Source organism: Pseudochaenichthys georgianus, chromosome 3 (assembly GCF_902827115.2).
Source record: "Pseudochaenichthys georgianus chromosome 3, fPseGeo1.2, whole genome shotgun sequence".
Classification (NCBI taxonomy): domain Eukaryota; kingdom Metazoa; phylum Chordata; class Actinopteri; order Perciformes; family Channichthyidae; genus Pseudochaenichthys; species Pseudochaenichthys georgianus.
The window spans coordinates 30,057,329-30,085,328 of NC_047505.1; positions in this window are offsets into that span (position 1 = coordinate 30,057,329).

Here is a 28,000-nt window from a genome sequence, read left to right on the forward strand (position 1 = left end):
TTGTGGAAGGTGTTGTGTTAAGGCTCACCAGATGCTAGTGCTACTTTTTATACTGCTCATATACATCAGTCATTTCGTCAGTCATTTAGATGTAAATGTATTCACACGGGGATCCGTTGTAAAATAAGACATTGAAGATAATTCACACAGAAAAGAAAAAGTATCTTGTTTTAATGCACTGAAATAAATGTATCAACTCTTTGACAGCAAACTCTTCAGGTTGCTCCATTTTATACTAAAGATTGATGTTAGTATATGGCTCTTGTTATAGTGATGCCAAGTGAGCTTATCAGTAACAGCAAGAGACACCAGACATCATCTCAGAAACATAAAACTAAGAGTGTTACGCACAAAACATACCAAAGCCATGCACATCTTTCAATACATTTCTAAAACTCATTGTTTTTTACATATTGTTATGTTGATCTCCTTAATAATGCATCAAGACAATCTAAGTGCCTTAAGCACTGTTAGAATCCTGATCACATTATAGAGTTTTATTTTTACGCAAGATATAGCTTAAGGCCCTGTCACACTGTCCCGAAATTGACACCCGATGGACACACGATAAAGGAAATGTTCAAATTCGGCTGTGATCGTAGCAACAACGGGCCATTCGTGAGGGCATCTAAGCCATCGTATGACCGCCGGTGGAGTTTCTCAGGCTCCGGCAGCAACTTCGTGAGCGGCAACTCGTGTCATCTTCGTGTTATCATCAGTGCATTCACACTCACTCTGATCGGGGCGAATGCCCGATGGCACCGATGATAACAAGATGCCCTCACGATGGCCTTACGAAGGGCAAAATTGACACACGAATTCAACACGAAAATGAACCTTCGCAAGGTCCTTCGGCAATTTTTGTTGTTCAGGAAATTGTTGTTGTTATGGAAACAACATTACGGAGAAAACGTAATATTTTCTACATATAAAGACGGATAAAGTAAAGAACAAAGTCTGAAGATATCAGTACAGTATCATAGTACTGTAACATAATTGTTTTTGGTACTTTCATTGCAGTTGTATGTCTTAAATGTAATGTAAATGTTGCCTTCGTGTGTGGTTCGGGGCCATCTTCGTGCGGAATTCACAATTCCATATTCGTGGACAGTGTGACAGGGCCTTTACTGAATATAACTTGGTGTACCCTTTTAACCTTTCATAGGGGTTATTGTGGCATTATTAAGAACTGTTTTTTTCTGCCATCGGCAGATTTTCAGGTCAAGTGGATCTATTCTCTACCGGGAGCAGTCCAAGCCAAGGTGGAATTTAAGCCCTCTATAATCGGCCATGTTATTGAATTAAAGGCTTATGTGAGTATCTTAATTATTCTCATTTCAATGGTGCACTCAGTCATTTATTTTTCAATTAAAAGGTAGATCCAGTGCTTAAACAAAAAGGAATGCATATGTTGGTTGATGTGTGGGAGGGAGAACACATCCAATGGAAGATATACATTTCAGTTTCCTTCCCCCGACCTACGGCTATGGGTAGAATGATTCGGCATGTTTGTGCCATAGCAGTAGGTGATTCCAGTGTGGTTGTGATGAAACCCTTTCAGCAACATTTATTCTGTTATGTTGTTTCTTTTAATAGACTGTCTATTACAACCATGAATATCGTCACATTTTTAGAAAGAGACAAGAAAGACGGGTCTCTTTGAAAAGGACTAATAAAATAATAATTTCATTCAGCTTTGTGAAGATGCATTGCAAAGTGTGTCTATTATGTTCCACATTTGATAAAAGTGGCTATTTATACATTGAAAAATGTTGAAGTAAAAGTGACTGTATCAACAGAGTGATGATTGTCAGAGGGTGTATATGGTAAGAATAATGCCCAAAGTACTTCATGCACAATTTTGTGTTGTTAAAGTAACAGATAAAAGAGCGTTGCATAGAGCGGAAACATATGTCTCATTTTCTTCAGTTTGACTAATAGATCAAGTCAATAGAATTGAGGGGGAACAACAGGATTTATATTTAATAGTATGTTGCATGTATTTATTACCCACCAGGCTTAGTGCTTTCTGTACAATGAACTTCTTCTTACACTCATACACTTTGACACATGTGCACTTTAATATTTCAGTGCAAGCCTTTTTTGTATAGCATTTCACATCAATGTCTGGCAGCTAACTGAAACCATCATTGCCTCGCTGGGTGAAGACTGATTACCGGCTTAGAGTTAACCATTGTGTAGTATAAAATGGCTTTTGATACCTCGTATGTGTGCAATATAATACGAGGCTCTAATTAGAGCAGGCCACCTCAGATAGAAAACCAACAGATCACAGGCCGATCAGAAAGGTAAAGAAAGCGCATGAAGACACGATTTGCTGCACTCCTATCTAAACTTAACGAGAGAGAGAGAGAGAGAGAGGAGAGAGAGAGAGAGAGAGAGAAGAGAGAGAGAGAGAGAGAGAGAGAGCACGAGAGAGAGAGGAGAGAGAGAGAGAGAGAGAGAGAAGAGAGAGAGAGAGAGAGAGCGAGAGAGAGAGAGAGAGAGAGAGAGAGAGAGAGAGACTTTCTATTTAGCTAACCACTATTTAGACTATGTGTTTTTGATTGACTTGATTAAATGGATTTACTACATCAATGTATGTCTTTTCAGGCTGCCATGTTTTGTCCTTTCTGTGGCATCTGGGGACAGTTCAAGTGTTCTGTGGCTCCTGTGGCAAACATGTACAGTTTTTGGCAGAAGTTGAACACAACAGTAAGTTCACTTTTTGTATTGTATCTGTTTCTAATGCAAGAAATAAGGATTCAACACACTACTCTGTTTAGAATACTAATGGCAGATGCATACACTAGTTATCAGCATGAAGGGCACATTTTCTCATTGGCTGTTCATGTGAAATATGTAGAAGCCATCATTAAATTGTAGACCAACGCATGATTAAATACACAAAACAGCTTATATTATACATTCATAATTGTGTATTAGTTATATCTTTATAGAGAACATTATACATTTAGAATCAGATTTTGAGACATGATGTTTTCTTCTTTTTCTCCTTGTGTTTTTTTTTTTTTTTACAATCAGCACCTGACAGCCCCCAGAAGAGCCCCCAGAAGAGGACCTCATTCGGAAATACTTTCATGATGGCTTCAGCTACGATGACATTTTGGATTTTCTGGAAACTACCCACAATGTAAAAATGGGTCTGCGTACTTTGAAGAGTAAATTAAAGTCTTTCATTATCAAGGAAAATAAACGACTCCCCTCTGGCTAATGTTCGTGCTGCCATTCAAGAGGAGCTCAATGGACCTGGCCAGCACTAGGGTTACCGCTCGATGTGTCAGATATTGCGGCAAAAGCACTCCCTTACTGTAAAAAGGGATGAGGTCATGAACTTGATGAGAGAGCTTGACCCCTCTGGAGTTCAACTTCACAGTAATAGACGATTTGTACGAAGAACATGCAGCTCTGAAGGGCCCAACCACGTCTGGCATGTTGATGGCTATGATAAGCTACAGCCCTATGGTTTGGCCATCAGCGGATGTATTGATGGCTACTCCAGAAAAGTATTGTGGTTGAAGTGTGGAGCAACAAACAATGACCATTGCTCAAAATTACATACGTTGTGTCACAGAGCATGGAGTCATACCTATGAGGCTGCGTACAGCCTGCAGCACTGAGAACGGCACAATGGCAGCCATCCAGTGTGCTTTAAGATCAAGACACACTGACCATGTGGCTGGGGCTGCCAGCCACATGCATGGCTCTTCAACAGCAAATCAAAGAATTGAAAGCTGGTGGTCGTACTTCAGAAAACAGAGGTGTGGTGCTTCTTTCTTTTCCTTTTTACATCCTTGACAGTGAACATAGTATATCTATAAAAAGTAATGTAATTATATTTTCAGTGTATTAGTTCCGATCTCCTACAATAATTATTTTCCAACTAAACTCTGCACCACAGGCACAGCCAAAACATGGTATGCCTAGTGTGGTTGCTGATTTCCTTTTAATTTAATTGATCGGAATCATCAGTTGAAACACAGATACCCTTTATCTCTGTTCCTTAATACAGTTCTTATCAATATGACTATTTGATACCACAGGTTTACTGTTATTTGTTATATTTATTTTGAATCCCTTTACCTGGAAATCATCAATGTATACAAAAACAGCTCTCATTTGAATCTGTTTCTTCAGGTCTCAATTTTGGATGGATCTCATGAATGACCTGAGAGAAAGGCAGTCCTGCGCACACATGCCGAGTGCGGTTTGTCTTCATGGGTGTGCTGGGAAAAGTGGAACACGCATATTATCAGACCGGTAAACCAGTCTCGTTGTCCATCCGGGAAACCAGAGGTCATGTACAACCTGCCACACAGGTTTGTTTCTATCAATTAAACATATTTCTCAATTTTGTTCAGATTTATTTTTAGCAACTGCCTAAAATTCTAAGAAACAATCAGTTGCCCCAAAGTACATTTTTCACTATAAATTAAGATTGTGTCATAATCTGTTCACCTCAGTCAGTCAGTTATTACTCAAATAATGTCTACTATTAAGTGACAGTAACTTTTTTAATTTTCAAAGAAGTTCAACAACAAAACAACATTTCAAGAACAATTTTGTACATGTGAATAATAACTGTTGAACATATTACACATCCAGGTACGGTGGAACTGACTGGGGTCCCAGTCCCACAAGACGACTTGGGTCAGTTTGTTCTGGACTCGACCAACAGTCTATGTTGAGACGACCACTTCCAGGAACACTTTGAGAACCTTCAAAGAACGAGTGGTCTAATGCAACCCTTGACCTGGGAGTCTTGTGTTGCGAACTATATAACTATGAAGAACATGGCTAATTTGTCAATTGTAAGCCCAGCTTTCAATAAAGTCCAAAACCAGGGTACCATCAGGGTACTGCAAGCAACCTGCAGTCTGCAACAAGCTGGAATTTCTGTCGATTGATGCATGTAGTTCCTCCAATGTAGCTGCGCTGGATATCTAGGGTAGAAAACAATCATAATCCATAAACATAAATCAATATGCTGTCAAACTCGCATATGAAGGAAGACATGTAATTTATCAAATGAAAAATATATATTCTCAATAATTGTAACATCTTCTTTCCCTCCTATGGTGTTCGGTTTAAATCTGACTGATTTACTACTCTCATTAAATAGTATCATAAATGTGAGTGTCCTTTGGTCTTCTTCTTTTCAGGGATTTTCACTTTTAGTTCGTTTGTTTCTGTTTCAATCGTTTTCTTTCACTGTATGATCTTACGTGGGGATATTTGTACTCTTTCCAAGTACGGTTAATTTGTTTTTCCGTGCCTCGTGGCTGGGATGGCGTCCTTCGGGGCGCCGCCGGTGTCTCTGAGACACGGAGTGCGTTTGGTGGCTCAGGCCGCAAGCACAGTGGAGCAGGTGCTGCTGGCTGTGGGGGAGCAGGTAGGCCATGTAAACATCTCCTATGCTTCCCGCATGAACAAAGCGGTCGTGGTCTTTTTGAAAGACCAGAAATATGTAACCGAACTTATTGAGAGCGGATTAATGGTAAACGAGGAATATATCCAAGTTTCGCCGTTGGCGACACCGTCCACGCGGATCACTGTGTCTGGCGTTCCTCCATTCATCCCGAATGAGGCGCTGGAACGGGAGCTGAAGCGGTTCGGTAAATTTGCCAGTAATCTCCGCACTGTTGCTCTGGGGTGTAAAGATGAAAAGTTAAAACATGTCCAATCTCTACGGAGACAGGTGTTCATGTTTCTGACTTGTCCCACTCAGACACTGGATGTGTCTTTCCGGGTGAGGCATGAAGAGGGGTTTTATATGGTTTATGCGAGCTCAGGGAACGTAAAGTGTTTTGAGTGTGGGGAGTCGGGTCACAAACGTGTTGCATGTCCACAGAGACGGCACGCCGCTCCGCCGGGTGCGGCCGAGCCCGGGGCCGCCGAGCCCGAGGCCGCCGAGCCCGTGGCGGCGGAGCCCGGGGCGGTGGAGCCCGTGGCCGCCGAGCCCGGGGCCACCGAGCCAGTCGCTGGGGCGGCCGGGGCCGCTGGGTCGGCGGCCGCGGAGCCCGGTGTCGCGGGGGCTGCTGTTGCACCCGCCGGGGCCCCAGGGGCTGCGGATGAAGTAGAGATGAATATCGGGAGAGATGAAACGGGGATTGTAGAGAATGTGGTGAGTGTGAGAGGAGAACATGTGGAAACAGGTAAACGGGTGGGAGATGATGTAGCGGGACAGGTGAGGACCGGGGCTGTGGGACAGGTGGAGGCTGTTGGCACGCAGCAGGAGCTGCCGTCTGGTTCTGGGAGGCAAACAGAGCTTCAACAGGCTGCAGACATTAATGAGGTGACAGAGATGGACACAGACGGTGAGGGGGATTCTGACTGTGTTTCAGTTGCAGATAGTCTCTCTCATAACGCAGAGATATATTCTTTGGAAGAAATGAATTTCTTTTTAGATGAGTCCTTTGGCAAGGCAGTGGAAGTGAGAGTTTTTCCCTGACACTAACAAGTTTCTTCACACAGTGAGCACTCTTCAGAAAGTTGTAGGGTTAGACCTGCTGGATGAAAAGAAACGCTATCGTCTCAGGAAGCATGTAACTAATATGAGAAAAGTTCCGAAAGGAAGCAAAAAAGGGGGGAAACTGAAAAGGTCTAAATAATGTCAACATGATCATGCAACACTGGGTGTCTCCTCTCTGCTGTGTGTACCTGTCTGTTATTTTTCTCTATCTCCTTCCTCTGATGCAGGCTTTAAGGGTTGCTTCTTTAAACATTAACGGGGGTAGAAGTGCACAGAAAAGAGCTTTAGTGCTGGAGGTCTTTAATCAGAAAAAATTAGATGTGATATTTCTGCAGGAAACGCACAGTGATAGCCTGAATGAGACGGACTGGGGAATGTGGTGGGGGGGTCAGTATGTACTCAGTCATGGCTCAAACCTCAGTGCTGGAGTAGCTGTTTTTTTCTCCCCCTCTCTAAATGTTAAGATTGTATCCAGCACAGAGATAGTGGCAGGTAGAGCCTTGATGGTGAAGGTGGAACTGTTAGAGTTTTTTTTCACTTTTATTAATGTTTATGCACCCAATCAGGGCCCTGCACGTGTATCTGTGTTTCAGTTATTAAAAGATGAGTTGGACACTAGTGTACAGGGGGAGTGTGTGATACTGGGGGGGGACTGGAACGCTTGCACTAATGTCACTTTAGACAGAATAGGACGGGAGCCGCATCCTCAGTCGTCCCTTTTACTGTCACAGGTGATGAGAGAGGCTGACTTAGTGGATGTGTGGAGGATGAAACACCCCTCTGTTAAACAATACACCTGGATGAGAATGCTAGATGGGGGCGTCAGTGCAGCCAGGCTAGACAGATTTTACATGTCTGCTTCTTCTATTACTCGTGCAGTGAACTGTCACATCCAACCGGTTGGTTTCACAGACCATCAGCTAGTTTCTTTAGATTTAGTTTTATCCAACACAGAGAAGCCGAGATCGTTCTGGCAGTTTAATGTTAAAATTTTACAAGATTTGACTTTTTGTGAGAATTTTAAATTCTTTTGGATCAACTGGAAATCAAAGAAAGAGTATTTTCCCTCCCTGAGTCAGTGGTGGGAGGTAGGAAAGGCTCAGATTAGAGTGTTCTGCCAACAGTATACAGCCTACTCCACTGCAAACATTAGGAGAGCTATAGAGCAGTTAGAGAGGGAGATCAGAGAGTTAGAGAGGGAGATCAGAGAGTTAGAGAGTGTGTCTGCTCGAAATATAGAACAGTCCCTCCTAAAACAACAACAGCTTAACTGTTTTCTTCAGGAGAAGGCCAAGGGAGCCCTGATCAGAGCCTGTTTCACTTCCATGAGAGACATTGATGCACCAACCACCTTCTTCTTCAACCTGGAGAGGTCTGTGGGCCAAAGGAAGCAGATGGTATGTCTGCGTCTCCCTGATGGACAGGTAACCTCTGAGCCTGCTGAGATGAGGAGGCATGCAGTGTCCTTCTACACAGACCTGTTCAAAGCTGAAGGTTGTGACGTGGAAACTGCTGATGAACTTCTTCAGGGTCTTCCACAGCTGAGTCCAGCCGAAAGTGACACCCTGGGCTCTGACATTACGCTGGAGGAACTGACCTCTGCGGTGACACAGATGGCCTCCGGCAAGGCTCCCGGCATAGGCGGTTTACCTGCAGACTTTTTTAAACATTTCTGGAGTATTCTGGGACATGACTTGCTAGAAGTGTTGATGGAGTCCTTTGGGAAAGGGACTCTTCCAGCTTCCTGTAGGCGTGCAGTGATCTCACTGTTGCCTAAGAAAGGAGACCTAACCCTGCTGAAGAACTGGAGACTTGTGGCTCTCCTATGTACGGACTATAAGATACTGTCAAAGGTCTTAGCTAACAGACTGAAGGTTTTTATCGAACTTCTTATCGGTCCTGATCAGACATATTGCATCCCTGGCAGATCAATTGTGGACAATTTGTTTTTGATGAGACACTTTTGATGTTTGTAAACTGTATAATATAAATGTTGGTATTATTTCTATTGACCAGGAGAAGGCGTTTGATCGTGTGGATCACACGTTTCTGGCTGCCACATTGCAGGCTTTTGGTGTTGGGGAGCATTTTTTGTCCTGGGTGAAGTGTTTGTACAGTGATGCATGTTGTGTTGTGAAGGTGGGGGGAGGGCTGAGCAGACTTGTACCAGTTAAAAGGGGGATCAGGCAGGGCTGCCCTATCTCAGGCCTATTGTATAGTATTGCCATCGAGCAGCTTTTGTGCAGACTTAGAAACCGGCTGAGGGGCCTGTGTCTGCCAGAGTCAGCTCAGGCCCCCCCGGTGGTTGTATCAGCTTATGCTGATGATGTCAGTGTTTTTGTCCAGGGTCAGCGAGATATCCAGGAGCTACAGGACAGTCTAGCTTTGTACAGGAAGGCTGCTTCAGCCAAAGTTAATTGGGAGAAGAGTGAGGCAGTTTTGGTAGGTCAGTGGAGTCTTGAAAATAGGCCCAGTCTTCCTGGTAACCTTAGCTGGGGAAACAAGGGTTTAAAAGTCCTGGGAGTTTGGTTGGGGTCTGAGGACATGGTGGCACAGAACTGGGAGGGATTGCTGGAAAAGGTGCAAGCAAAATTAGCCAAATGGAAATGGCTGCTCCCCCAGCTGTCCTACAGGGGAAGAGTTCTTGTCGCCAACAATCTGGTTGCCTCGTCTCTGTGGCACAGACTGCAGGTGTTAACCCCACCGCCGGGCCTCATGAAACAACTGCAGCGGCTCCTCGTGGATTTCTTCTGGTCGGGTCATCACTGGGTGCCAGCATCGGTCCTGTACCTGCCTGTGGTGGAGGGGGGGCAGGGCCTCGTGGACATTACTGCAAGGACTGCTGCTTTTAGACTGCAGGCAGCTCAGCAGCTGCTGTATGGTGCCTCTCCCTGCTGGCTGGCTATGGCCCGGCTGTTGCTCTGGAGGGCGGGGGGCTTTGGTTTTGATAAACACCTGTTTCTGCTGAAGGCCCCTGCGTACAAGATCACTGGACTTACACCTTTTTACTGCTCAGTCATCAATGCCTGGAAGATTCTGAGTTTTACCAGACCACCCGACCCCCGGCCTGGGATGTGGCTGTTTGAGGAGCCACTGTTTGACACTGGTTTTCTTTCTGGAACCCTTTTCTCTTCAGCCACCCTAAAGAACGCGTTCATTGAAGCGGGAGTGGTAAAACTTGGCCATTTGACGGGGGTCTCCACAGAAAAACTGGCTGAGGTGACGGGCATTCGATCAACCCGAGTTCTGGAGAACCTGGTAGATGAGGTGTGGCAGTCGCTGTCGCCATCCCACCTGACTTTTGCTCTGGATGCAGATCTGGCTGACCAGTGGAGAAAGGGACATGAGTATGTTTTTCCTTCCTTGAGTGTGGGTCTTGCGGTGGGGGAATGGAGAGAGGAGGATGGTCTCCTGCTATCACTGGGGACTCTAACACCTGCAAAATTCAGCGCCTGCAATGGGAAGAAGCTATACCTTAGCTGCGTAAAGGTGTTAAACCTCGGCTCGCTTGCAGGCGTCAGAGAGTCGAGGTGGACGGATGTGTTTGGCTTGGGCTCTTCCCCTCAGGGCAGCTGGCGGATCCTGTATAAATCTCCGGTTGAAAAACGGATGGCTGACATCCAATGGAGAATTATACACGGTGCAATAGCCACTAACAAATACAGAGCTCATTTTGACCCAGGCACAAGGGGAGGCTGTCCGTTCTGTTTTATGGCAGAAACATTGGAGCATTTAGTCGTGTCCTGTCCCAGATTGGCTGGTCTTAAAAAAATGTTACAGGGGTGGGTGGAAGGGTTCGGGGAGGTTTTCTCCATACCACTTTTTGTCCATGGCCCCAAATACATCCTGAAAAAGAAGGAAACCCTACTATTGATGAATTTCTTGTTTGCTAATGCAAAATTAGCAATCTGGAAAAGTAGGAAGAACCAACTTGCTGGAGTGGGATGGACGGATGCAGTGCTCTGTCTGAGGGGGCTGGTGGCAGCGCGTCTGAGGGTGGAGCATGCGTACTATACGCTGATCAACCACCTGCAGGGGTTTCTGGATGTGTGGGCTGTGGGGCAGGTTCTGTGCTCGCTGGGGGAGAATGACTCTCTCATATTGAAGTTTTAAAGGATAGGTGTAGTTTTTGTTTTTAAAGTGTGTAAAAGAGGATGTTTTTAAATGGGTAAAACGCTTTTCAAATGATATTTATTTGGTAGTCATGAAAATCTGTTTATTTATTTTGATTGTGTAATGTTTTAGTTTTGTTCCGACTCTTTTGCAGGGTGGGTGTATGTTTAAAACAAATGCAAATAAAATTTGTTTTAAAAATCTTCTTCTTCTTCGTCTTCTTCTTCTTCTTCTTCTTCTTCTTCTTCTTCTTCTTCTTCTTCTTCTTCTTCTTCTTCATCATTGTGTTTTACACTTAATTACCCCAATCATTTTTGACCAGCTGCAGAGGGGAGCAAGAATTATGAATGATACCTAATGTAAGGAGTTGCATTAATCAAAGTGGCAAGATATTAAAGCGTATATAACTATATCCATGTCATGAAAGGAGGAATACATTTTTAATATTTTTCTAAGATGACAAACTTGTTCTTAGGAGTGTACATTTGTTTTCATTAATGATATTTGTAATGACAGTTAGGTATGATAAATAAATACTGCATCTTTTCTAATGGTTTGCCATAACAGCTAGCTAAGGTTGTTCGTTATGGTTCCAAAAGAGGCTATAAAAGCCCAATAACAAACTATCGAAGGCCGGACAATAAAAAAACCAAATTCTTCACAGGTTATAAGGGAGACAACTTCATGTTGTATGTTGGGCTGTGATAGTAAAACAACACATGTTTGCCCTAATATGCCAGCCTACCTCAAGCAGGGAAGCTCTCATATCAGTAATGTCTTCAATGATGGCTTCAATGTTGGTGTTTTTCATTCCAGTGAGGTGCTGGTAGAGCATCTCTGACAGGAAGCGGGGGCCTGGACCACCATGAACTATAGAAGTTGCAATCATCCTTCCAGCATGAAAGTATTCGTCATCTTTTGCAGCTGTTGATATTTTTTGTCAAATTATTATCACGTTAACCAACAGTTGCCACGTTATCATAAAGATATACAGTATAAGATAATGTAATTGTCACGTAAATGCAGCTGCAAAATCCATAAGCAGCTCCTATATTTACAGTACAGTATTGAACATAAGACAGATTTGCGAACATCATTACCTGCATTGTCGAACGTGAGGAATTTCCTGTCCTGTGGACCATCAAATATTTTTCTCATTCTCAGGCATTCCATAAGGAGGGTCAGGAACTCCCGCTTGGGACCACCAGTGTCCACTCCATCCTCAGTTTGTCCCTCATCGTCAGTAAACTTAACCTGCATCTGATGAGAGGGGTCGAATGAGGCACCTTTGAAGCCGCGGATTGCTCCATCCCACACACTGGATTGGTTCATATTGAACCTGCTGCAAGAGGTATTTTTAATTTTTGCAGAGAGTTCTGCAACAACGTCTGGCGCAGTCAGGTATTCTGTGCTGGGAAAGACAAAGCGATGTGTTGTAATATTAAATGATGAAGCTAGTAATAAGATTTACAGTATAGAATAAAAAAATGAAGTGGTAAAAGTAACAATTAATACATTTCCTCTGCAGTTTGCTCCGTTTCCTCTTCTGGCTCAGACTGGCTGTCGATAATGATCGGAGCATACACATGTGTGTCGTTGCTGCAGTGAGAAGACAGTTGAATAATTACTTTCAAATACATAATATATGCATGACAGTCATATTTACAAAAGGATGTCGATCCTCTTCCTGTTTTTTTTTCAATACATTGGGTTCTAAACTGACAACAGCACTTTGTCGTACTCCTGCACGATCCTTGTAAACATTTGAAATGGATGCAAGAAACAATATCTGATCTTTGAAAAATATTGGTGTTTTTTGTATCGTCTTCACTAAGATGTCAGATGTTGTGGAGTCCTTTGGAAATGTATGAAAGTATAATTGTTCTGCTTCCTGGCAATGCTACCCACTGTGATTGGAGGCTATGCAAACAACCAAATGTACAAATAAAAATACACACCAAACAACTGTGTCACGATGCAACTGTCAACATCGTTTACCCATAGAAGGTGTTCTGACCCGGGGCAGACTGGACCTCTTCCTGGAATGGGGTTGGTGCTCCATCCTATTTTTACCCAATAAATAATAATGATGCAGTTGATCTAATGACAGTGTCATTAGCACACAAACGTATTTATTGATTTCATGTTCACAAATTCAAACCTACATGGTATAATTACATTTTTAATTAGTCTTACCCGATCAGACGCTGGTTGTGGGTGGCTGAGAGGTCTGATAAAGGTAAACAAAAAATATATTCAAACTACTGTACTGTTAAAACATGCTGCTTCTTGTGGCACAAAATAATATGTTGACAATGTTTTATTTTACCCAGCAAACTGTTGTCCATTCTGGGAGTGCTCTGTTCATTTGGAAAGTCCCACACCTGCATACAACACACAAATGACTGAAATAAAATAAATTCACTTTAATTAAGAATAAATGCCACGATAGATCCAAACTGACCACGGTGTCAGCAAGACTGTCTCCAGATGGCAACTTTACAACAACCACACTGTCCTCGTCACTTGAAGAGGTTGTTCCAGTGTAACCTAAGAAAATAAAAGTGTCATGATTAATACTATAAAAATAATTGTTCCCCTACGTCTGTACCTATCATCAAATGTTGGTTTGAATCCTGAATTATTGGATTGACATCAATCAGAAAGGATTCAATCGAAACACAAAATGTTTGTGAAATGTACATTATATTGTTGACCGTCCTTTTCACTCTCACATTAGGATTTACATTGGGGCACAACAAACCAACATTGTTGTGAGAAAAAAGGTTAATTTAGAATTACAATCCTTAAGAGGGAATTTATATTTAGTTTGAACAGAAGGAAAGTTTGGAAGCTTTTGTTGATACTTAAATTCCATTTCTTCTGCCACTATTCATAAAAGACCATTTTACCTCATAAGTTCAACCACGAAGAGAAAGGAATGATGGGTGGAATGAATTGTGTTAAGAAATATAGACAGAACAACTGTTATGTTTACATTTGAACTATTATACAGTTTAGTGCTTTAAACAAGGGGGAATATATGTCAGAAGCACTTACAACTGTTTTCAACGGCTTCAAGAGTACAGATGTACAACGTAATTCGTTGGTAGGGCTTTCCAATGGCCTCTTTGTACATCTGTACTGTAAAAGGGGTGTCCGTTCCGGGTATATTTGTTATCACCTCCATCCTCCTCATTACTCCAACAGAAATCTGCAAAAAGACAATAACATGCAAATGAATAAAACGTTTTTTCGGACATTATATGAGAGTGTGGTGAGCAGATTTGAATTACAGATGTATTCATAATAGAAAACGTTGCATACCTTCACCAATTTCTGTTTCTTTTCATTTTTGGAGTTATGCCGTCCCTTTGTAAAAAAGGTCTTTCTCTCCCTCTTTTTTATTTCCCTATATTTCTGAAAGGACTCTACAGCTGAGCTTCCTGCTACAAAAAAACAGGAATAAAACATTCATTACTCTTCATTATGTTCAATAGGAGTCGCATCCTCAATCCCTTCTGAGGAACATCTTATAACACATTCAACAGTAGGTAAGCCACATAGTTTAGAGATGTATTTGTATAATAACAGAATTCGAACTTTTAAACCAAGTTTTCTATAAATACTTATTGTTTGGCAATAAAACAAACAACCTATTTACCTGCACTGGTGCTAGGCTGTGCACTTAGATGCACACTTAGATGCGCACTAGTGGTGAGCATCTCCTCAGGGACTTTGTTAGCCACATCTTTTAGAAATGTGATGTCTCTGCCACAGACACCACAAAAGCCATGCGAAGATGTCACGCTGGAACCACAGAATGGACAGTACATCTGTGGAGAAATAAAATGTAGGACAGCTAGGTTAAGTCAAAAAGAGTGGATATTTTTCGGCTACCTAAATATTATAATAGTATTAAAGACAGTCTTTCAATTAACTCATCAGAAGCCAACCTCCTGTCTATCCCATAGACTGTATATATAAAGGTCTATCCCCACACAAACCAAGCACCGAACCTGGGGGGACAGAGCTTTCTCCATCGCTGCCCCCTCCCTCTGGAACTCACTCCCATTAAACATCAGAGACTGCACCGACCCCCCCATCTTCAAAACACACCTCTTCAGACTGTCTTTTAATGTGGGAATAATGTTGTGTTGCTGTTTTAATATTTTAATTCAACTTTTTACATTTGATTTTATTTCCTTTTTATCGCATCGCATTTGCGGCTCAGTTGAGTCCCCCTCCACGAGGTGAGGGCGTGAGACCCCACCCAGTCTGTGTGATTTGCGTGTAGGGAGGGGCGTCACGGTTCTATACTATATCTATATTATGTCAAGAGATACATTTAGGTGCATAATGGCTCTTGCAATCTCTTTTATCAAACACGCTAACGCTAGCTACGTAAATATGACGCTCTATGTATAAAAACAAAACAAAACTTACCTTCTTATATCTTTCTCCACTTAAATGAACTTTCTTTTTTCTTGTTCGTTCTCTCTTCTATGTCTGGTCATACATCAATCTGTTCCACGTAGCGCGCCCCCTAGAGGCCTTAAGCACTTCCGGAATGTTTTTTTTTTGTAATGTCTTTTTTTTTGTAATGTGTTTTTCGGTTGTATGTGCTTTTGACTTTGCATATCGTTTTTGTATGTGCAGCGTTTTTCTGTTGCGTTTGTTTTCGGGGTTTGTGTGTTGTAGGTTTAGCTTGCATCATTTCTGTAAATGCAGCGTTTTTCTGTTATATGTGTTTTCAGGGTTTTTTGGTTTTTCATTTCATTATTTGCAGGTGTTTCCTGCTTATGTGTGTGTTTTTGGCCGTTGTTTAGCGTTTGCACCTGCCGGCCACCGTAGAGAAGTAACGGGGCAGACACCCTCCTTTTTACGCAACGGTCCAGACATAGACATCAAACGGCGACACATATTCAGTTGCCAGTTACTTTGTCATCATTAGGGCAGAGATATCTAGATACTTTCCAAGGTTTGACATAATGAATTGTGCTACTTTTAAAGCAAGGAGCGATGTTTTCAAATCTGTATTCAATATACCATATATATAGCCTAATTCAAGAACTGTTGTCAATAAATTGTTTTCAATAAATTGGTTAATAATATATTATTTACTATAATTATATCAATAACTGTAAGCGGGGAAGCAGGAGTGTTCGATTGATCGGCTAGCGTTACCAAGGGAACTACTTTATAGGAACTACTTTCTGACGGAGATTAACTCAAGCAGAAAGTGTAGGTTTGGGAGCAAATTAGCCCACATTATGAAATTATTTTACGATATTGTTGATTACAATGATAGTTTGTGTTATAGAATCACAATCATACACTTGAGGCCGTTCTTGAACGTCATTCAAGAACGGCCTCTCGTGTATGATTGCTTAATTCTATAACACATAGGTTTGAGCAAGCTCTCTGATTGGTCAATTGGCGTGTTTGATTCCACGATCAAACAACGATCAAATAGAACGTGCCTAATCACAAAGTATCCAGTGGCCTCCACACGCCACTAGCCTACCGAAACTACTTCCATGAGCCTACATCATGTGGTTTCCATAGCGACGTTTAGCGACACAAAGCCGTTACACTGTTATACATTGTCTCTCATTAGTGAAGAGTCTGGCACTGCTACGCGTTACACAAACCATTGTGTCAGAAGCACCTGCATACAGCGGCTGGCAGAGGCAGGGTTGCCAGAAAAATCATATCCGTTAGCGGACATAAAAACGAGTCATCGCTTCGCAGCTACTGGGCTCCATCTCTACACAACAGAAAGATGTGGAGCAACGCGCTTTTTGCCGGTCCGTGACACGCCATGAAACGGCCACTGGAGAAAAGTTCTTCCTATAACGTAGTCCTACCCGTGAACACCATGGCACCACCTGCAAAAAAGTCTGGCATGGAGTTCATGGAGAGCTGTTTCAAGAATTGCACTTTTAATGGCAGCATGAACATCCACCTTCATGATTGCTTAATTCTATAACACATAGGTGTGAGCAGTGGCGAGCCGTGACTTTTATACCTCGGCCCTCTGACCCCCCTTTCCTCGAAAAAAAAGAAGAGATATTACGTCACAGCGGAATATCAAAACAGAGGCCCGGGGTGCAAAACGCATCAATGACAGCGACCCTCTACCACACAGAACAACACCATTTATATAAACACCTATCATGACAGGGCACCCACAGCCAAGTAACAATTACAAATGAATTAAGTCGACACGGCAGCCCACATTGAAAATGACTTAGGCCTACCTTTGATGATAAATCACTGAAACACAAAGTCCATCCTCCTGTCCTTTTGGATGAAGCACTTGATGGCGGGTCATGCAGCTGATCCTTTGCCACTCCAGTTTATCATTGTAACTCAATCTTGAAAATGACTCGGTTAATAATTTTGCAACGATGTCATCACTATCACTGAAGTGAGCCATCATGAACGAACTTATGCTAATTATAAATATATCGATCATGAATCTATCGATCATAAATCTATCGTTTAGATTTATGATTCGAAAATAATAAAAGTAGGGTAGACATGTGGATATTATCCGTCTGAACAAAACGTGCATTTATCTAACAGGTTCGTTTTCCACAGACCTTATTTCCAGCTATTTTCCAAAATCCTATGGAGAAATTCCATTGCTTGGAATCCGAGCGCGGCTTACTTCTGGGTTTTAGGACGCGTCACTGCACCACTTGCATAGACCTCACAGCGGGCGGAACTTGTCATAAAGTCCGCGAAAAGAAAGCCCGCCCATTTAGAGGGAAGATATGATTGGTCAATTGTACTGTCATTTGACATTACTCTCTCGTTGAGTTACTATAGCTGGTCCTCTGTGAATGTAGAGAGGGACCAACAAGCTCTCCCGTCTTCACAGAACTCGCAGAGACGGCATTTAACCCTTCACATTCCAACAGAAACTGAACAGGCAGATTCGAAGGATTTATTTCTTTGGAAATATTATTTTAGATACAATTAAATCAAGTTATTTTGGTAAAACTAATGAAAAATATAACAACAAAAACATATTAATTTTTTTTTTTTTTTTAAATTTTTTTTTTTAATGTTTTCAAATATTATTTCTTAGAATATCTTAGGTCCTCACAGAGGGCCTAGAGGGCCCTGACGGCTCGCCACTGGGTGTGAGCAAGCTCTCTGATTGGTCAATAGGCATGTTTGATTCCACGATCAAACAACGGTCAAATAGCACGTGCCTTTTCACAACAAGTCAGTATCCCTCCGCGTCTGAGAAAAACGGTATACCGTTGGGCCTAAAAGCAAACTGCAGTTTGCTTTTCGAACTGGAACAAGAAAGCAGCGGAGAAGTAGTGGTTTCCATAGCGACACACAGCCGTTACACTGTTACATTGTCTCTCGTTGGAAAATCGTTAGCTACAAAATGTCAGATTTTATAGTTAATTTTGATTTGTTGGGGGGCCTCAGTATTGATGAATGGTTGGACATGGACACAGACCACAAAACCAACGAAAGATTTGCGGCTGTTTCAACTGACGAGCTGAGTGCGTTGGAAAAAAGTCGCAATGAAAAGACTACATTGGCGTCAACTACCTGGGCTGTCAAATGTCTCAAAGCGTTCTTAAAAACCCAGGAGAAAATGGTGGATTTCGGAACAGTGTCCAAACCGGAGCTAAACAGCTTACTTCGCCAGTTTTATGGAAGTGTTAGAAACACTAAGGGCCAGCAGTACGCTATTAGTACCTATGTCGGTTTGAGAGCTGGGATCAACCGCTTCGTTAATGACCCTCCGTACAGCCGGGCATGGTGTTTGATGAAAGACAATGAGTTTACCACCTCAAATAACGTGTTCTCCGGACTCATCAAGTCACTCAGAAGGGCTGGGCAGGACAAAACTGAACACCATCCCGCTATCACCAACGAGGACCTCGAAATCCTGAGGAAGTCCCGGGCCATGGACCCAAACACACCACGGGGCCTCCTCAACAAGGTAATAATAATAATAATAATAATAATAATAATAATAATAATAGCATAATAATAGCTACTTTATTGATCTGCAAGGAAATAGTTTTTACAGTAGACATTTCCTACATTACATTACAGGTGTGGTTCGATACCCAACTGCATTTCGGAAGAAGGGGAAAGGAGGGCCTGAGGAAACTCAAAGTATCCAGTGGCCTACACACGCCACTAGCCTACCGAAACTACTTCCATGAGCCTACATCGTGTGGTTTCCATAGCGACGTTTAGCGACACACAGCCGTTACACTGTTATACATTGTCTCTCATTAGTGAAGAGTCTGGCACTGCTATGCGTTACACAAACCATTGTGTCAGAAGCACCTGCATACAGCGGCTGGCGGAAGCAGGGTTGGAGGCCAGAGAAATCATGTCATAAAAACGAGTCATCGCTTTGCAGCTACTGGGCTCCAGTACAGGCGTATGGACCTCGGTGCAAGCGCCTCGATCCTGCCACTGTACTGTCGTACCAATAATGACGTTCAAGAACGGCCTCTCGTGTATGATTGCTTAAATCAAAAAGCTCCTCAAAAACGCAAGCAGTTCCTACCGTTGGCTTTTCAAACTGAGAGACGCCCTAACTGTTTTTAAAATGTAACAGTTTGAAAAGCAAGCAAACTGTCTGATTGTCTTTAGTTTTCCTAAATCGTGCGATCTAGATCCCTCCGCTTCGCGTCGGGCTCCTGATCAGCCTGTCGGTGTTCTTTTCCCCATAATGACCGCGTCACTGCACATTATTCCTTACATATTACATTACATCACATTGCATTTAGCTGACGCTTTTATCCAAAGCGACTTACAATAAGTACATATTGTATGAATATCTGTACAGTTATCTGTTGCATTTAAATTAACAGCATAAAGAATATGGCAGAACTTCATGGTTGAGCGTGACACTTTACAGCTATCAAGACTCTAAACTTAATTTGACCAGATACACACATTAATCTTACCTCATTGTGATGAGGCAGAGTGACAATAAAACCTTATATCGGTGCATATGTAAGGTGGAAACTGAAATACAAATGTAAAGGGAATTTTAATGCATATGATCAGTGAGCAGAATTAACATATATATTTATAGAAGCTGATATTTCGATAAACCCAAAGTGTGTGTGTGTGTGTGTGTGTGTGTGTGTGTGTGTGTGTGTGTGTGTGTGTGTGTGTGTGTGTGTGTGTGTGTGTGTGTGTGTGTGGGGGGGGTACAAATACAGTATTGAATTGCTTTTTTAACGCATGTATTAAATTCCGTGTTTTTTAAACAACATCAACCAGTTCTTATATGAACATTGAATTAAAAGGTCTGAATAATATGGAAGTGCAGAACTCTCTCAAGAGCTGCTTTAGCACTCAGCTCTGCAGCTCTTCTTTTAATGTATTGTTGTGGCTCTCATTATATTTATACTGTTTGAGTGTTTGAATCCCAGAAACCCCTCAAGCCCAAGGCAGCCATCTTCAGAAAACAGCTAGAGGCAAACTAAAGTGTGCCTTTACTGCCCAGCACGGCAGAGAGCTTGAATAACTACCTAATAAGTCACACAGCTAAAAGAAACAGTGTTTTTTTCTCACTTTTTTCTTACTTGGTGGGCTAAACTAGGGCTAAGAAGGTGAGACAATATTTAACAAACATTTTTCAGGTAACGTGACTGCACAGAGCTGCTAATGTAGCTGAACATGTATATGAATAGAAATAGGTTTCCTCCAACTTTAGCTGATGAATAATACTGGGATTATGTTGCTATTAGTTTCTTTTTTGCAACATAATAGTAAAGGTTAAAAGTTATATTTAATCAATGAAAATGTTCTGCTTGGAGCAACTAACATGAGTATTTCGATATTGTTATGCTAACATGTTTGGGAGGTAGAAAAACAAGCTTCATTCCAGTTGGACAAAAACTTGTTTACCAATAATTTCACAGCAAACGGCCCCTTCCCACTACAGACCAGTAACTGCATTTAATCCTGACATCTCAAATCAGCTAAATTAAACAGGGTTGTTGTGGCAAACAGTACTCAATAACAAAATAGCCATTACTTAGTTGTGTTAATCACAAGCTCTAAAATTCCTGATTTTACACTTAAAGTTTGGACTGAAAATAATGTATTATCACAGAAAAAAACATGGTAATGTCAGGAGAACAGAGTCTAGCTTTCAACACCTCCGCTTCATTGGTGGTCCCATCAATAATTTTCTGTCATTTATCGAACAACACAGGCCCCTGAACACTTTTCTGAGGTATAATGCTCTTCGATTATTAAACAACTTCATCAGACAAATCCACAGTTCTTTAGGAAAGCTCTACAACCAAGCCACAATATGAGGCATGCACCGAGTCATGACAAAGACAAGAAGAGGATTAAACTCTCCAGCTTTCAAAATACTTTCAAATGTGAGCTCTTTGGTATCTTGTTAGCACCTAATCCTATAGTATGTACACACGCACGCACGCACGCATGCACGTACGCACGCACTCTTTAAGGCTGCCTTCCTGTACATCATAGTGCTATTGATCTTCCATGAAGTGCCCCTTTATCCGCTCTGCTACACACAAACACATACACCAATATTCACGTATACTGTACTGTATATGTCTAACTGTTCCACTTATGAGATACTGAATGGTTCTCTGACGAAACACTGTGTTTGCTTTTGCCTTTCAAAATCATATTAGAATTACAGCTAGGTGGACATTATCCTTCCCAAGGTTTAGGGTGTGTAAACCTTTAGTGGGCGTACATAAAATACCCGTGCAATAATGCTACGTGTATTGTATGAGAGGGCATAGGATCTCTGAGTGCTTGTGTTTCCATCAGCAGGGCTACAGCCTTGATTGATGAGGCGATTGAGGCTGGGGATTTTGCTACAAATCAGCAGAGTTGTTATGAAAGCTGGTCGGACTGCGATGTCTCTCCTGCCCTGGCCAGGGAGAGAGTTTCCACAGTGAGGCCCGACCTCTGTGGCCAAAGGACAGATGCATTTTTATATTCTGACCACTCAACCAGCTGGATGGTGAGAAAGACTTCTTCCCACATGCAGACTCAAACACACACATACACACACACACACACACACACGCACGCACGCACGCACGCACGCACGCACGCACGCACGCACGCACGCACGCACGCACGCACACACACACACACACACACACACACACACACACACACACACACACACACGCACGCACACAGCCTAACCTCTTTCAAGTCAAGCAACTCCAGCATAAAAGCGCACATCCAGTTTCACTCAAAAGCCCTGATCTACTGCTGCCAATACAAATATGAAGAATGGAGACAGTGAGATGGAGCTTCCCGCCTTGGCTCAGGGGGAGTTGGGGTAATATTCAGACAGCTTTGCCTCAAGCAATGAAATCAAACAGAAGCTCCCTCCAGAGTTAGATGTCTGTTATTAAAGCCTTCTTTTGCTGTCAGGGTCAACACATACCCTCTTAAACTCATGCCCAGAAAAAGAACAACAACAACACAATGATATACATTAAACAACCAGGAACACAGGTTAATTGTGTGCTCAGTAATCCACAATTTCCAAAGGTACCCTGTGAAACAAGTGGCTGTCCTTGAACAATGTGAGATGAAGTCTATATCTTTATATTCATTGACCATTTTAAAAACCTCACTGCTGTCCACAGTTTTATGAATCAATAACAGACAAAAGGCTTACTGTCAGTGCAACATCAAACAACGACCCAGCACTAATACATTACTTGGATATCTAAGAATTAGATGTTTAAGCACCAGCGACGTGCAGTCAGGGGAGGCAGAGACTCACCTGTCATACTCCAATGTAATGGAAAAACAACTAAAGAAAAACTAAATAGTAATAATAATAAAATGTCTCCACTGATCTGTGTTGTAAATGTGATTTATGTATGATTCCAATCGCTTTTTATAGTCAAAATCAGCAAATTTGCCGAGCTCCGCTACAACTACGGTAGATGAGAAGTGAGGCAGGGACGAGCTCTGCCTCTCGTAAGCTCTGGCTCATGCATGTCATCACCCAACACCAACACAACACAAGTATATACAACGACACAAAGTATACTGTAGACACACCAAACAATAGTGGAAACAATCCTACATGAATGAGTGGATGAACGTCTCAACTCGAGGTGGAGTGAAGGACCAATGTTCGAACTGAAATGGCCGCTCGGCACTACTGGGTCAGAGCACGGCATATCCGGTCAGCGACAGCAGTGAGACGCTGCCCTCTAGTGGCCGGCGATAAACTCTTCATCCCCCCCAGACCGGAAAGCTATGGGCTGGAATAGATTAACGGTATAAATCCTGTATCCAGCTGCCGGACTCAGGCTTGTAATGTGCAGGCGGCCTCCTCACGCGGCCCGGCCGAGTAGGCTGGGGCATCATCGGCGGCGACTGCGGCACCGGGGGCGGTGCGCCCAGAAATGTGCCCGTAGGAACGGTGAGGTCAGAGGACGCCTCATCAGCAGGCGCAGGTGGGGAAGCGCCCATAGCCGAGTCGCGGGGTCCATCAGCCGGCCGCTGAGCAATCCCCTGGGGCGTCGCCCAGCCCGGGTGGATAGGTGGGGGCTGATGTCCCAGGGCAGCGGGCGGCGGCGACAGCGTTGCCGACTGCTCACGGGCGCAGGGTGTGGCCGGCGTGTAGGCACGGAGGAACCGCCGGTTGCGCAGTGTCAGACGTCCCGAACCGTCAACCCTGACCCGATACTGGCCGTGGCCCAGCGACTCCACCACGATCCCTGACCTGTCCCATTTGTGGGGGCTCGGGCCTTGCTGGTTCTGGAGGAATACCCTTTCGCCGAGTGCCAATGCAGGCGGATATGCGGGTTCGAGAACTTCTCGAGGCGGTTCACGAAGGAGAGCGAGCCGCGAAGGAGAGCGAGCCGCGAAGGGGGCGGCCGAAGATGATCTGCGCTGGCGAGAGGTCGCAGTCGGGGTCAGGCGTGTTTTGCAACTGCAGCATAGCACGCAGGAAGCGGTCCTGATCAAGGTAGATATGAAGGTAGATATGGTGCAAAATGTGAGAGCGTGTAAAACCTAATGTGAGCACTTGCAGAAAAAAAATCTGAGCTTGTGCGCATACATTTACACTTGTATACAATATCCACGTAACTGTGAACCAAATTTGAAGTCTGTTACAGCCGCTGCCTTCCTCTGTTTGTGTGTGTGTGTGTGCGTGTGTGTGTGTGTGTGTGTGTGTACATGAGCTGCGCAGTTCTCCTGATGCAATTGGCCGTCCCGCCCTCGCAACGTCCAAAACGGTGATTGGAGTGACGTCATCCAATTTCCGCCCGCTTCCGGAACGTCATCCGGGGGAGGAGTACAAAGGACGGGGACGAAGATCATTCTGGAGGCTCTTGTTACCTCATTTGTTGTGTTCGTAAACCCTGTAATCCTCTGTACTTAGTTAGACTGCTTAGCAGAGTGCTAAGGAGTGTGTTGTGTGTGGTATTGTGTTAGCTTAGACCCAGGTAATTAGCACCTGTTGACCAGCTACAGCTGTGTGTGTGCAGCCTTCCTCATTTTATTTGTACCACGTTTAACATGAGGTTTTGTTTTCTCCTTTACCTATTACGCTGACTCACCCCCTAAACGCACCAGGAGCGTCTGCGCTGCGTTACGGCCACACTGGGGCCGCGCCGAAGCGTCGAAGCGTCCCAGAAGCTCCTCGCCGCAAGGAATTTCTAAAATATAGGATGAATCCTATTTTTGACGCGGCGCAGCGCGGCGCAGGCAGGAAGTGATGAAAATCACCTTGTTGTCTGCTTTGCTGGTTGAGGGGGTGCACCCAAAACCGGCTCCTTCTCCTCCCCCCCACCACCGTCTTTCAAGTAGGAGAATACATGCCAGCGTTCTCCTCCGGTTTACAGGCACTGTCAATTATATATATATACAATAATTATGATGATGAATGCATATTTTTTTACAACTAAAATACAGCAACACATCTTTGATTCATGTCGTTTATAACTGGAATATTACAATTATTATTAACTGTGTCTGTAGTCTACAATACAACAAAATAGGAAATAACAACAATAAACCCGATTTAAACAGACACAAACATAAACCATTTAACCACGTAGCCTACTACTTGTAGAAGTACAAATGTCCAGGAAATATTCCAAAATCAACAACAACTGCGAGGCTGCACACACGACGCTCCGCTTCCGCAACGTTTTGAAACGCGCCTGGTGTGTTAGGTCGCAGGAGGAGGTCGCAGCCGCAGCGCAGCCGCAGCGCAGCCGCAGCGCAGCCGCAGCGCAGCGCAGACGCAGCGCAGACGCAGCGCAGACGCAGCGCAGACGCAGCGCAGACGTTCCTGGTGCGTTTAGGGCAGCGTTTCTCAAAGTGTGGGGCGCGCCCCACTGGTGGGGCGCAGATATGTGATAGGTGGGTCACATTTATTTATTATGTATACACTGGTGGAATATCAAAACAACGGAACGCCCGGGGTGCAAAACGTATCAATGAAAAGCGACCCTCTACCACACAAAACAACACCTGTATATAACCCAATTTGTGTTCTTTGAAAAGGATATTGCATTGTGTTTGTTACTTTCGTTGCAGTTGTATGTCTTAAGTGTAATTTGGCATGCTTTTATTTTGAAGGCAAGTTTACGCTGTTGACAGTTGTTGTTGCTATGGAAACAAGAAACGTTTCACAGCGGGCGGAACTTGTCATAAAGTCCGCGATAATAAAGCCCACCCATTTAGAGGGAAGATATGATTGGTCAATTGTACTGTCATTTGACATTACTCTCGTTCAGTTACTATAGCTGGCCCTCTGTGAATTCATGCTGGACGTCCAATCAGCTCCTCTCTTCACAGACTCGCAGAGAGGAGCTTCTTTCATTTAACCCTTCACATTCAAACAGAAACTGAATAGGCAGATTCAAAGGATTTATTTCTTTGGAAATGTTATTTTAAATACAATTTAATCAAGTTATTTTTGGTAAAACTAATGACAAATATTACTAAAAACATATTTAAAAAAAATATATAAAGAAAAATATAATTTGTTTGAATGTTTTTAAATATTATTTTGTAGAATATCTTAGGCCCTCAGAGACAGGCTTGCCACTGGTAAAAATCTCTCATACACACATGTGAAACGCTCTCACAGACACACACAACAGCGTTGCAGTCGGGAAGAAAAGCAATGTGGAGCGAGAGAGCGAGAGAGCAAGAGAGAGAGCACACCTTTATCTATTTAATAAAGTTGTACAAAATAAAGTAAGAAATCATTACAATGTGTACTATAGGACAGTAAAAAGTTTAAAAGGGGAGTGATTAGTCAAATATGCATAAATAAAAAGAAAGAATGCTAACTAGGTAACATAAGATAAGAATAAACAAGTTTAAATGATTTGTTGTGATCATATTCTAAAGATGTTTGGATTATTGAAAAGTATACAGCTCCCTTTCATCTGAGTGTTGAGATCTGTATCCATAAATTCATGTTGGGCTCAAAGTAGGGCTGCTCGATTATGGCAAAAATCATAATTATTTATTTATTATTAAAAACGATTAACCATTTACTTTGAAAAACATCAATTTATTGAAGAAAATAATTTGAAAAGTATGTTTTTAACAGTTGATTACCCTGAACTTTAAGTATAATTCAACTGAAAAACCTATTTAAAAAATAAATAAAATCGTTTTATTTCGATTATGTTTTTCTCATAATCGTTGCAAGCTAAAATCGTACTTGCGATTAAAATACGATTTAATTGAGCAGCCCTAGTTCAAAGTGCACCAGATTGATGCATTCAACTTCAACATTTAAAAAAAATCTTCCTGGGGGTGCATGCCCCCGGACCCTCGAGGATGTGACGTCCACCACCAAATAAAGCAGGTTAAAATAATTAAATTGCATACATTTTATTTTAGTAAACACTGAAAACAGGTCCCACAGACCCAAACAGCACTCAAAGGTTAAAGGTAGCATATAATAATGTTAAAATGTGCTAAATATACACACTGCAAAAAAACAAAAAAGAGGAGTAAAAGTAGCTCACGACTTATTTTTTGAAAGTAACCCTCATCCTAAAAAAAGTTGGAGACCCCTGTTATAGAACGATACATTTGACAATTTTAAGCTTGGCCTACCATTTTATTGGAGCGATGAGGAACAGGTGGGGCTTGAAAAGGCCCACCTGTTCAAAGTGGGGAATGACAGAAAAAGTTTGAGAACCACTGGTTTAGGGTAGCTTTACAACTCTCGTTTGGATTTCTCTTTTTTGTTGCTGGTTAGACCAGCCGGTTTGGCATTTTTGGTTTGTTTCAGGCTGATTGCCTGCCTTTGTTATCTATCTAAATAAAACCACTTATAATTGTTACCAATTCCACTCTGGTCGTGTCGCTTCCCTTTGGTTTCCCTAGCCAAATAGGGAACGTAACAAAGTCACAGAAGAAAAAAAAAAGTTTTGTAGCTTGTAGAAATAAAATGAACTTAGTGATGAAATGTTCACTTGCTGAAAAATAAATATTTTTTAAATATATTTTCCATTACAACTGCAACTTGGTTATTACAACCTCTCAAATCAGTCATTACAACTTGACGAATCTGCGGTCTTGACTTTTGCTACACTTCTTGTGATAAATGTGTCGCTAAAGTAATTTTCACCTGTAGATGTGGGGGGAGGGAGGGGGGTTGGAGTGAAGGGGCGGAGCTATCAGAATGAGGAGGCTCGTGTCAGTCACAGCCACAGTCAGGTCGAAGTGGATGACTGCGGGGTATTACTGCCCAGTATTACTTTGAATATTACTATTGTGATTGAGGATTAAATCCGCTTTGAAGACCACCGTTTTATATCGTGCAGTTTAGCGGCAAAATAACGTCAGTTAGCCAGCTAACGCTAGCTTTGTTGAATTTATGCTAGCTAAACAAGTAGTGGTTGTAGTCTACAGCAGTAATTAATATATTATAGCCTACTGCTTTGGCACTAACGGTTGATAACCGTTTATGAAAATAAAACCAATTGAACTGTACTGAAATAATGACAAGTTGTATAATTGTCTTGGGCTCCTGCTGTGTTTTTAAAGCCTTTGTAAATTATCCATGCTATTTTCTATTTAGAATGAAGACTTCAGAATCTTAAAATCCCTTAATGTTTGTATGCTATTGTGCTAAATTCAACACTGGAATCAAGCAAATATTAATATGTTTGCATGACATTAGTTATTTATATTTTGCCATCGCTTAATTATACGTTTAAGTCAAGCTAAGGTACATGCGATGGTAGCTAGTTAGTACTGTTACCTGTGAGGCCTCCTCAGGCATGAGAATCACTCACCTTTCGGCGAAATTCGCCGTTTTGAATCCAAAATAGGTCGTTTGTGTGATTCATGTAGATCTGCAATAAAAATATTTTTGGT